This window comes from Sinocyclocheilus anshuiensis, unplaced genomic scaffold, assembly GCF_001515605.1.
Source record: "Sinocyclocheilus anshuiensis isolate Anshui unplaced genomic scaffold, SAMN03320099.WGS_v1.1 scaffold2177, whole genome shotgun sequence".
NCBI lineage: Eukaryota > Metazoa > Chordata > Actinopteri > Cypriniformes > Cyprinidae > Sinocyclocheilus > Sinocyclocheilus anshuiensis.
The window spans coordinates 70,319-82,020 of record NW_015552714.1 but is presented as its reverse complement, the minus strand read 5'-3'; the positions used below and the strand labels follow the sequence as shown (position 1 = coordinate 82,020).

General features: G+C 35.0%; 1 protein-coding gene across 3 annotated transcripts in view; it reads left to right on the top strand.

The window, feature by feature from the left end:
• LOC107667783 (growth factor receptor-bound protein 10-like) overlaps positions 1-11,702 on the top strand; it is a 60,744-nt gene that overhangs the window by 25,708 nt on the left and 23,334 nt on the right. The window lies entirely within an intron of this gene.

Genomic DNA, 11,702 nt, shown 5'->3' with positions numbered 1-11,702 from the left:
GCAAAGTTTCCTTACTTTAGCAAAGGAAAACTAGTCTCCTCTTGGCTTATATCGAAATCCTCTGACATCCTTCTTTACAAATCCTCGCTTTGTACTTCTAATTCTCGACCGTTGTTTTGTTTTGATCTCTCCACTGCGTTTCTGCATGCGTCACTTCTGAGCGGCGCATGCGCAAAGCCGACCTCATACGTCATTCCCCCGGAACTGCTTCTGTTTACAACAGTGAGCGCAAGCTAGATTAAAGTGATTATTATGTTTTGAATATGGATATTTTTCTTACAAAAACGCATCGATTCGCTACAGAAGGCCTTTGTTCACCCCCCCGGAGCCGTGTGAGACACTTTTTTTTAATGGATGGGCGATTTTTATTTAAGTTCTTTTGGACTGAAGCAATGCAATACCCGCTGAGTGGCATTAAACAGCTTGAAAGATCAAAGACAATTTTTAATATAACTCCGACTGGATTCGTCTGAAAGAAGAAAGTCATATACACCTAGGATGCCTCGGGGGTTAGTAAAACGCAGCCTAATTTTCATTTTTGGGTGAACTAACCCTTTAAAGTAACACGAAGTCATTGATAACATCAGACTTTAAGTAAGGTACACAGACACTTAATTCGAAAGTATACGTCCTTGTTTGTTCCTCTCTGGCCTAACCACCATAGACATTGAGGGGGACATGTCCCCTAAGTAATCAGATACACTCAAATTGTGCTCTGTAATATTTGCTATGCTTGATGCTTCTCTCCATTACTAATTGCTTTGTTAAGGTTTTAAAAGGCTGGTCTGCCTCAGCGGTCCAACAGTGCTCAACAGTGTCAAAATGCTTGAAATTACCAATCAAATCAAAGAATGCAGGCATAGCACTCAGCTTCACCAAATCAAAGTGCTAATGGACCCTTTTCACATTGCCGGTAGTCATCATGGTTGGGTAAACTTATGTAGCGGTGAACGGAAACTATAAGAAATACATTTTTTGTGGTCTCATTTGCCCCAGTATAGCAAAAGAAAAAAAAAATCTAAGATAGCATAGAGATTATGTTGGTCAAAAGAGAGAAATATGTCAAATTTGCCATTATTCTTTCAGCCTTTGTATTAGGAAAAACTGTTTATATGATTTGCATATAGTTCAAATGGATTACTTTACAATAGCTTCTAGTTCTTTTTACTACTGCCTTTAATTTGATTTATTTCCTGTAAATAATAGAACCATTTTGTGACCGCATTTGTGTTCAGACCCCCCAAAAAATAGCAAAATTTGAGACCCGTGCTGGCAAAATGAGTCTGAATGTGCACAGGCTAATTTTGAGCTACAGGCAAATTTTTTTTTTTTGAAAAATGTTGGTTTTAATTGAATTTGAGGTTTTCACAAAAATTAGTTCATCAAGCCCTCGTTTAGCGATCCCAATGCTCCAAATAGTAATTAAACGTCTAAAATTGTCTTTATTTGAACGTTTTCTGAGGGAAGTTTCTTCTCGCGCTGACTGACATCCCAAGAGCCCACATAAAAGGCACTTTCGCCAGCGCACGATCCCGATAAATATACACATATACACAGAATTACAGTATTTAAATATTCACGCAAACATAATCAGTTATGCCTTAAGTGGACACTTGGGGAACCTTTGGGGAAAAACGTCAGATATGTAACATTATATTAGATCCGTGCATTACAGTAGATCTTAATATGGTAATCAAACCATATAAGAAAAGAGGGAATCACTCACTGTTCTTGATTGAACTGATTTTGTAGTTTTAATAATCAATTTATTTGTAATGAACACACTAAAGGGATTTTTACATTTGATTATTTTTCTATGATTATTTTCTTGTTTTTCTTACTTGAATGCTTTTGTTTAGATGTAAAATGAAAAGGTAATGTATTATTAGTTTATTTTTATATTTGTTCTACTGCTTTTTTGCATCTGTTCTTATTTATAATAACAAAGATAAAATAAAAAATATCTATATTAATATAGTAATTATTATTAAGAAAAGAACTGGAGGAAAAGATGCAATGTTGCTAGGTGATTTTGCTTTGGAACCTTTAGAAAACTTTGAACTCGATTTCTCTCAGAATTTACTTTGCTGACTCTGTCGACTTCAAATGGGTATAGCTCAGTTGTTTTTCATCCGATTCCAGCAAACCATGCGTCATTTTGAAGGTCTTTTAATGGAGAATGTGAAATTAAAAATAACTCATTTTTGAAAATTTGCTCATTGTAACTCATTTAGCCAGAACAGGTCATATATTGATATTTAATATTAATATATTTTCTGTCCAATTTTATTGTTACTTTCAATAAAACTGTGGTTATTTAATTGGCTTGTGTTTTTTTAAATTCAGTATCATTAAAATGATGGAGTTAAATTAAAAAGTCTTACAAAATGACTTTATATTATTTAATAAAATAGTAATAAAATTGCAGAGTGTGTTTAAGGCCTCAGAGTGTGTTTATTGAGAAGCAGTATTTTTCCCATAAGAATTGTTTCAAATCAGTCGCTAATGATTACATTTCAACTTGGATGCTGCCTTAGAAGGTAACAGCCAATGTAGACACTACAGTTGAGCAGCTCGCTAGGTTTTAGTACAGAACTACTGACTCTCACAAGCTTATCAGGTTGCAGTCGTACAGAGCATTTCCTCTTTAATCTCCTGTACACCCCACACACACTCTTTGGGCTTCACGGGGTCAGCCAGAGGGGTTGTTTGTAAAGCCTGTACTTTTCAAGCATGCACTATTGTTGTATAATGAGTGCCCTACGAGATAAAATGTGCATTTGTCAAGCATTGTCACGAGTGTGAAATCCTGAACGGAAAAGTGTCAGTCTCTTTTTTTGGCCCTAGACCCCCATTATATCTTTCCTTAGCATCCTCTGAGTGGAGACTCTTTTCTTGGAGATGAGAGTTGTTTTCCTTTCACACGCCGCTTGCGTTTCCACTTGCGAGTGTGTGTGGATGTGTATATTTGTCCAGGTCTGTGCCAGCAGTCAAAGCCCTTCCTTCCTCTTTCCTATCCTTTCTGTCCTTTCCTACAATGCCTTGCCTTAAGCTCCCTTTCCAAAGGGAAACAAAATAACTTTATTTATGCTCATTGGCATGTGCAAGCACATAAGAGAGATCATGTTTTGTATGTCCACTCCCTGAAGCGTTCCTGGAGCTTTGAGAAGTGAAGTGTTTCCAGTTCTTCACTGAGAGTGACCTCACCTCGGGTGGGGTGACATCTTGTGATGTCCTGTATGTGCTGCCTGACTCTATTTCTGTCTTTTCATGTGAATATGATCATTTTGTTGTTGTCAACACCCTGAGGACAGTCTATCATCACTATTTTGTCCAATTTCTATTTCTCACTATTCTGTCTCTTGAGTCCAATCACCTATGGCCCCATCAGCTGTTATAGACTACTACATTTCTTTAGTTCTTTCTTTCTTTCTTTCTTTCTTTCTTTCTTTCTTTCTTTCTTTCATTCATTCGTTCTTTCTTTCACTTTCTTTCTTTTTTGTTCTTTTGTTTCGTTCTCTTTCTTTCTTTCATAGTTTTTTTTTTCATTCTTTTGTTTCTTCCTTCATTCACTTTCGGTTGTTCATTGTTTTGTTTTCTTTCATCGTTTTGTTTGTTTGTTCTTTTGTTCTCTTTCATTGTTTTGTTTCTACATTGTCTTTCATTTTTTGTTGTTTCGTTTGTTCAGTTGATTCCTTCTTTCATTGTTTAATTTGTTAGCTGGTTAATTCTTTTTTTCTTCATTCTTGCTTGTTCGTTTTTTCTTTATTCATTATTTATTCTGTACTGTCACTCACTTTCGTTCTTTCTTTCAATCATGTGTTTTTCTCTCGTTCATTTTGTCATTCCTTATTTTTTCTTTTGTTCTTTTTCTTTCATTTTTTCATTCTTTTGTTTGTTCACTCCTTCTTCATTCACTTTCTGTTGTTCATTCTTTTGTTCTCTTTCATTGTTTTGTTTGTTTCATGTGCTCGTCTGTCATTGTTTTTGTTCATTCTTTTGTTTCATTTTTGTTTGTTGTTTTGTTTGTTCTTTTGTTCTCGTTGTTTCATTTTTGTTCCTTTCATTATTTCATCATTTTGTTTGTTTGTGCTTTTGTTGTTTCATTTGTCGTTCTCTTTCATTGTTTTGTTTGTTAGCTTGTTCATTCTTTCTTTTCTTTGTTCTTATTCGTTTTTCTTTATTCATTCTTTAGTTTGTACTGCCACTCTCTCATTCTTTCAATCATTTGTTTTTCTTTTTCATTCATTTTGTCGTTCTTTATTTCCTTTAATTCTTTTTTATTCTTTCTTTCTGTCTTTCCCTCCCAAGTTGATCCCAGAATGCATTGCAACAAGCTCCATTGGAAATCTTCATCCAAATTGGCACTTTGGCAGATGAAGCTGAATGTTGGCATTTGTTAAAATTTTCTTCAGTTTTGATTTGTATTGATAGAAAATAGAGTAATTTAAAATGCATTAGTATGTTGTCAGCCAGTATTTGTTTGCTATGTATTTTGTTTTTACTTTGTTTTTAGATTTAGCTTAACAACTTCCCCATCAGTTTCTATGTGCTTTGCAAACATGCCGCCCTGTTGATTGTACAGTGTGCGCTTTTCACAGTGTTGGTCCACTATAAAGACCATATATGCTAGTATCTGCGATAGCACCTATTGTGGCAGTGCTGAGAACGCACTACATATTTTACGCTGTAGTGTGAGTGGTAATCGAAACACACTATGCACCTCTCTTTGATTTGATTGAGTCATTTCAGGTATGCCAACTGCAGTAGTCTGGCACAAAGCCTGACAAGGTTCAGTTCTTTGTATAGGAGATCATGATCCGCACTCATGAAAACGGTCTTCTTTTTTCATTTTATTTTACATTCATCGTTGATGGGGAAAAGACAGTAAAATAAAACGAAAAAGAAGACTGTTTTCGTGAGTGCGGATCATGATCTCCTATACTAAGTTATTTAACAGATTGACGCACCAAAATAAAAAGATTAAGTGACGGAAGAGAGCGATGCAACCAGCGTTGTAGAAGTTTCAGTTCTTTAGAACAGTGTTTCCCAACCGGGGTGCCGTCTGTCGAGAGCAGGGGTGCCGTGTAAAAAATCCTTTTTTAATATTTTTTTGTCTATATTCTGCATAAATATAACCCAAAAAATCATCAGATTTTCATGCAAGTCCTGAAAGTTGACAAAGAGACCCAATCAAACAAATTAGATGAAAATATATACTTCGTCATTTATTTATTCAGGAAAATGATCCAATATTACATATCTGTGTGAGATGACTATCAGGGGTGTATTCCAGAAAGGAGGTTCAACAAACTCTGAGTTAGCCTTAAACTTGAACTCTGAGTTGACTTACCCTGAGATGGGAAAATCTGAGTTTTCGGTTTCAGAACAGCTGAACAGAGTTAGTTCAATCCACTCTGAATATGTTTAGAATATGAGTTTAGCGCGTGCACCACCACTATGAAAAGCCATGATCAGTGGAGCTCTGAAATTGCAATTCACCATGGCAACAGCACCCGACAAAAAGACTTCCGCATACTTCCGAGTCAATACGTAACTTTCTTAATCACTATTATAATATCAGAGGTGAAAACTGGCAGAACAGTAAGTTATTTAACTAAACTTCATTTTAATGGTATCCCACTGGCAAAAAAAACCCTACTGTTAGACCTACCTGAAAAACTAAAAAGCAATTTATTTAATTCGAATGCCTGTCGTTATTTTTTTTATTTGTGCTATCATTATTAATTTCTTTATTTGTTCTTATTTTATTACTGACTGCTTACTTGTCATTTTTTATTCAATTCAAAGTTTAAATCAAGCCATCTTGTGCTACTGCACCAAAATTACCCCACTGTAAACTTAAAATTGTGAGATAGCTAGTTATAATGGTAATTAAATAATGTTTACATATGTATAAAAGCCTACATTAAAATCTGTCATATAAATTGGTCTCTTCATTAGAAATTAGCCTACTGATTGCCACCATTGATGGACAAATTTTTTTAATAATATTAAAAATATCTGTATGACATTATAGTCTGCAGTTCTTCCCTGTTTTACCGAATATCTATACTTTTCAAATGATCATATCAAAGTTAGAAATTCAAATATTGTGACAATTAATTTTGTAGGGTGCCACAAGTTTGTTAAAATTTCCAAAGGGTGTCGCGACTAAAAAAAGGTTGGGAAACACTGCTTTAGAACATACAGCTGGAAGAGATTCTTTGTCTGGACTAGGGGTCAGAAGATTGTTTGGAAATGACTTGGAATTGTTTGCAAACATGGTCTTCCTCCCTTTTTGTGCTTTTGCCCTTGAATGATTTCCGTTATCAAGACGTATAGGAAATCCTGAGTGGTCAGGTTGATTTTGGTACTACAATTAAGTTATTCATTCATTTATTAATGTACGCTATTTATCAGAAAAGCAGATTGTTTATATGGATATAATACACACTACTGTTCAAAATTTTGGGGTTGGTAAGATTTTTTTAAAGTCTCTTATACTCACCAAGGCTGCATTTATTTGATTAAAAATGCAGTAACAGTAATATTTTGAAATGTTATTACAATTACAAATAACTGTTTATTTAATATATTTAAAAATGCAATTTAAGGGCAAAAGCTGAATTCTTCTGCAGCCGCTACTCCAGTCTTCAGTGTCACATGATCCTTCAGAAACCTTTCTAATACGTTGGGTTCGGTGCTCAAGAAACATTTCCTGCTACTATCAAAGATAAAAACAGTTGTGCTGCTTTATATTTTTGTGGAAGCCATGATAATTTTTTTCAGGATTCTGTGATGAATAGAAAGTTTAAAAGAACAGCATGTATTGCTGACCCTGAACTTTTAAGTGGTAGTGTATATGGGTGCATATAATAAAAAAGTAGAGGCAGATGTCTGTCATTAGAATAGCTTTTAATTCCTTCTCAGAATGATTAATAAATTCGTAGTAATAATACAAATATCATGGAAACATGTATATTACATTATAGTTATAATTCCTTAAAAATGGTTTATATATGCAACAGTCATGTGGTGCTGCCAATTTGTAAATAATCCAGTGAATTCTGTGTGATTTATTACTTTTTATTTGGAACTTCATGGTCACAGACCAAAAGATAAGACCATTCATAAAAAACGAATACGTCTGGCATCAGTGCACAAACATTCGCATTATGTAACACTTGAGTGAGTAAAAACAGAAAAATTATATTATAAACAGACTCCAGACCCTGATTGTGAGCCATATTCCAAGTCAAATAGCTGATGTACATCAGATGAAGTCTAATATTAACGTGGCAATTTGCAGTTGCATCTGAATAATGTACAGCAGTCATTTCCACTGATATCCCAAGGTATGTGGCAAAATCTCTACTTGTTGATATTTCTACAATCACACAGTATATACTGTTATACCACCTAGCCCTAATGTTTCTGACCTTCGTTCAAACTTTGTTCCCAGAAGTTGATGTCAGTTATGTTGTTTTCTAGAGTTTGAAGGTCGCATTTCCAGTAAGTGTGGCCTATTATGGTTGGCAGTGCTTTTTGGGCATTATTTTGGACATGATATTACTACTGAAGAATGCTGTGGATGGGTTATGCACACATGTGGTTTCTAAATGATCTCACGAGGATTGTGACCGGCGGGCATCAGACTCTGCTTAGGCATTGGCGGGCATGACATGGGCACAACATGCATTGCTCAATGTAGTCTCTTGCTGAGCGTGGGATTGGAATAAATGCTGCTGCTGTGTTTGTGATTCTGTAAGTGCATTAGTGTGATTATAATCAGGTGCTTGAGATCTGTCAATATGCGTCACAAAGATTTTGTAATTTCTTGTGCATGCTCCACACAGGTCTTTCTGTAATCTGTAAGTTTCTGGACCGGTGAATGCATGTGTGTGTTGCATGAATTTACAACTCTACTGTCACCCCAAAAAGTACTTGGCCACACTTGTGTGTGATTTGTGTGCAATAAGTAGCAAAATATCAAACCAACACAACTTTAAGAAATATATTTAATAAGAGAAATGTTTGAAAGAAGTTAGATTTCAAATTATAAAACCGTAAATATACCATAAATTCTGAAATATAAATTTAAATGATTAAAACAAATGATTAAATCAGTTAAATACTATATATATAATAATTAAATACTGATTTTATATATATATATATATGTATATATGTATTTATATAAAATAATTCAGTATTATTTAATTATTTAAAATGATTTAATTTCTAATCATTCAATTAATGTAATCATTTATTTAACCATTTAAATAACTAAATATTTAAATTATTATTCTTTTTATTATATTGGTGGCTAAACTAGTAGAGCATAGCCAGGGACGCGGGAAGTAGGGGTGCTGAGGGGGCTGCAGCACCCCCTGTTTTCACATGGTTGCAAATAAACAACCATGTTGGCAACGCCAAGTTTGTTCATTTAAATTTATTCAGTTTTAGCATTTAATAATTTACTTGTAAGTGGGCTATAATAAACCCATGTTTATCTTTATAAACATGATTAATTTTACTTGTAATGTTTTCTATATGGGATGATTAGCCTAATCCTCATGAACACGTGACGCTGGCGCGTGGTATCAGACATGAACTATACAGAATGCGAACAAGATTAACTTTAATACAAGGAGATAATGGCGCAAAAGCAAATTTCAGATTTAAAAAGCCCCCCCCAGTACGGACACACACAGCACTCCCAACCGAAAACATCTTCCCGCGCCTCTGAGCATAGCACTATTGTTGTAGGTTTGATTCCCATGGAATGCATGGACAGATAAAAGTGCGTACTTTGAATGCCCTGTAGGTTGCTTTGCATCTCCCAAATACATAAATGTAAATGTTTTTCAGAATTATGTGCATTGACGAATCGCCCATAAGACCCAAAACAAGCATTAAGAAAATAAATGGGGTTAATTTTGATTGCACATCAACTTTAAGCTTGTGTGTAACTTCTCCGAGTGGTGTATGTGTTTAAAACGGCAAGAGCGCACAGGTCTGCCGCAGTGGGATTAATTAGGATTCGCTAGATTTTCTTATTTACTCTTTTCTGTATTTATGTGTGTCAGCTTTCCCCTCATGCACGTACGAATACTAATACGGCATTCTGTGCATGAGTGATCCAGCTCCGATGTAGTAACTCGAGTTTCAAGCGCTGAACCTGCCGTGACCTACGCTGGATTCTGCCAGCGAGTGATTAATGGCGGTGAGCCAGAGCGCGGAGCCGCAGGGGGTGCGTGTCTGTGAGTTTGTGTACAGTACGAAACGACACCAGGCCCTAAAGACTCTCGTAAAAGTCAGACCATAAAGTGACAAGTGATTGAGGTCTAGCAACATACACAAAACCAACACAGACGCATCTGTGTGTTCATGTGTGAGCGACAGTGACACCTAATGTGTTTGTTGAACTAGTCATCTTTGTTTTCAGTCCGTCAGGATTTTTGGAACAAACACGTAGCAACAAATCAAAACAATATAGCTGCATTTTATGGCATATATCAGGTCTTATATTTCCATGTTGGTATACATTTGCATGCCGACAGAGAACAGAATGTTCAGGCTGTTGGATTGGGTTTTATTTGAGAATGGTGATATCTTATGACCCGTCTGTACTGTCACACAAGCCTATCTCTTTTTTTCCAGCACCTGTTTATCATCAGAGACAAACGCTATCGATATTGGCTTTAAACAAGGCCTGAGAAATTGGCATGATATTTATGAGGTTAATGTTGATGGTTTAGCCTGTTTTATTGTTGTTGGTGTTATTACTTGGCATTGGAAACAGTCATATGATACTGTATATCATTGTTTTGCAGAGTTTAACTCATTTGCCTGTAATTTTTTAAGTAATCCTGAAGATCTTGATTAGCTTGTTCAGGTGTTTTTCATCAGGGCTGGAGCTGAACTTTCAAGTGTCGGAGTTGAAGAACCCTGACTAGATATATGTTAAATGATGACAAGAATACTGCAGTTATTCACTTGGGCATGGACTCGCCATATTAGTTTTTGCTCATTTTTAAGTTTTTATCCATTTTAATACATAAAGTTAAACTAAATAAACATGATAAATGTTGCATTGGCAACTAGCTGAAATAAAATGTGTAATTTTTTTTTTTTTTTTCATATTTGGTAACACTTTAGTACAGGGACCAGTTCTAACTATTAACTAGTTGCCTATTAGCATGCCTATTATTAACACATTGGCGTTTTATTAGTACTTATAAAGCACATATTCTGCATAACTATATTCTAAATCACTAATCCTACCCAATATTCTACATCACTAATCCTACCCAATACCCAGACTTAACTACTACTTTACTAACTATTAATAAGCAAATTAGAAGTTTAAGGCAAAATGTATAGTTAGTTTGTTAATAGTGAGAATTGTACCTTACAATAATGTGTGACCTAATATTTCAGTTAACATTTAAATTTTCAAGTAAGCAAAAATGTTTTTTTTGTTTTAGTTAGGGATGCACCGAGAAATGTTGAAGGTGTCTGAATAAATTTTGGTTTGACTGTATCTATTTGATAAATGAAGTTAACCAACTAACATTATACATACCCTTTTGGTTTCTGTACCCAATATTTAAAAAATGTACAAATGCAATAAAAATATCGGCATCGGTATCGGCAAGTACAAAAAATAAAAGTATCGGTATCGGGCGAGTACTGGAAAAAGTGGTATCGGTGCATCCCTAGTTTTAGTGATTATAATAACGAAATAACTATTTTGCTTAGTTGTGGAAAAACTTGGGCTGGTTATCCAGAAGTTGCAGGTTCAAACCCTTCAAGATGTTGTAATAGTATTTAGATAGAAAAAAATACCCTTTACTTTTCTTCTATTTCTCGCACTGTATTTATTTTAGCTTCAAAGTCACATCTGCCACATAATATTAAAATATTGCAATATACTCTACAAGAAGTTACCCAGCAAAACTTGACATCTTTTGAGAATTATTTTAGCTATTTTGACTCCCTCACACCAAACTGACTCTTTCTGAAAAAAACAAACCAAAAAAAAGAATAAAAACAACATCACAAATTAGATATTAAAATCAGATATTCCATTGAATTTCATTGTTTGTGTTCTAACTTTAAATGAAGACCACATGTAAGTTGCTTTGATGATAGGCTGACATTTGTTAACTTATAACTGAACTCAACTGCTTCAAGCAGCATGGGACTACACTTTTTTTGTCTGTCTTGTCCTCAGGATGTTGCGGTCAGCTGACAACATTTTCCATGAATGCTTTGCTTGATTGGAAAAATCAAATTTCTCTGTCATCTTTCTTGTTCTCTTCAAATGGCTCTCTCGTTTTGTGTGTAAAGAGAGTGTACGATATTATACAATCCTTAATTTGTCTCTGCCATGTTACTGTACATATGCAATAGCTGATTGTTTGGGTTCTATGTTAGGCGTCTGGTTTCCTTGCATGTTTGCACAAAACATTTGTCTTGAGTTTCAGCTTGTTTGCGCTGTCCCATTTCGCATCCATCCAAAACTCATCCAAGATGAGAAGGATGTCTAAGAAGTTTGTTCCACAGAATCTACCGTGTGACTTCACATATGAATACATGGGTGTGTGCTATAGTTTCTACAGTGGGTACGGAAAGTATTCAGACCCCCTTCAATTTTTCACTCTTTGTTATATTGCAGCCATTTGCTAAAATCA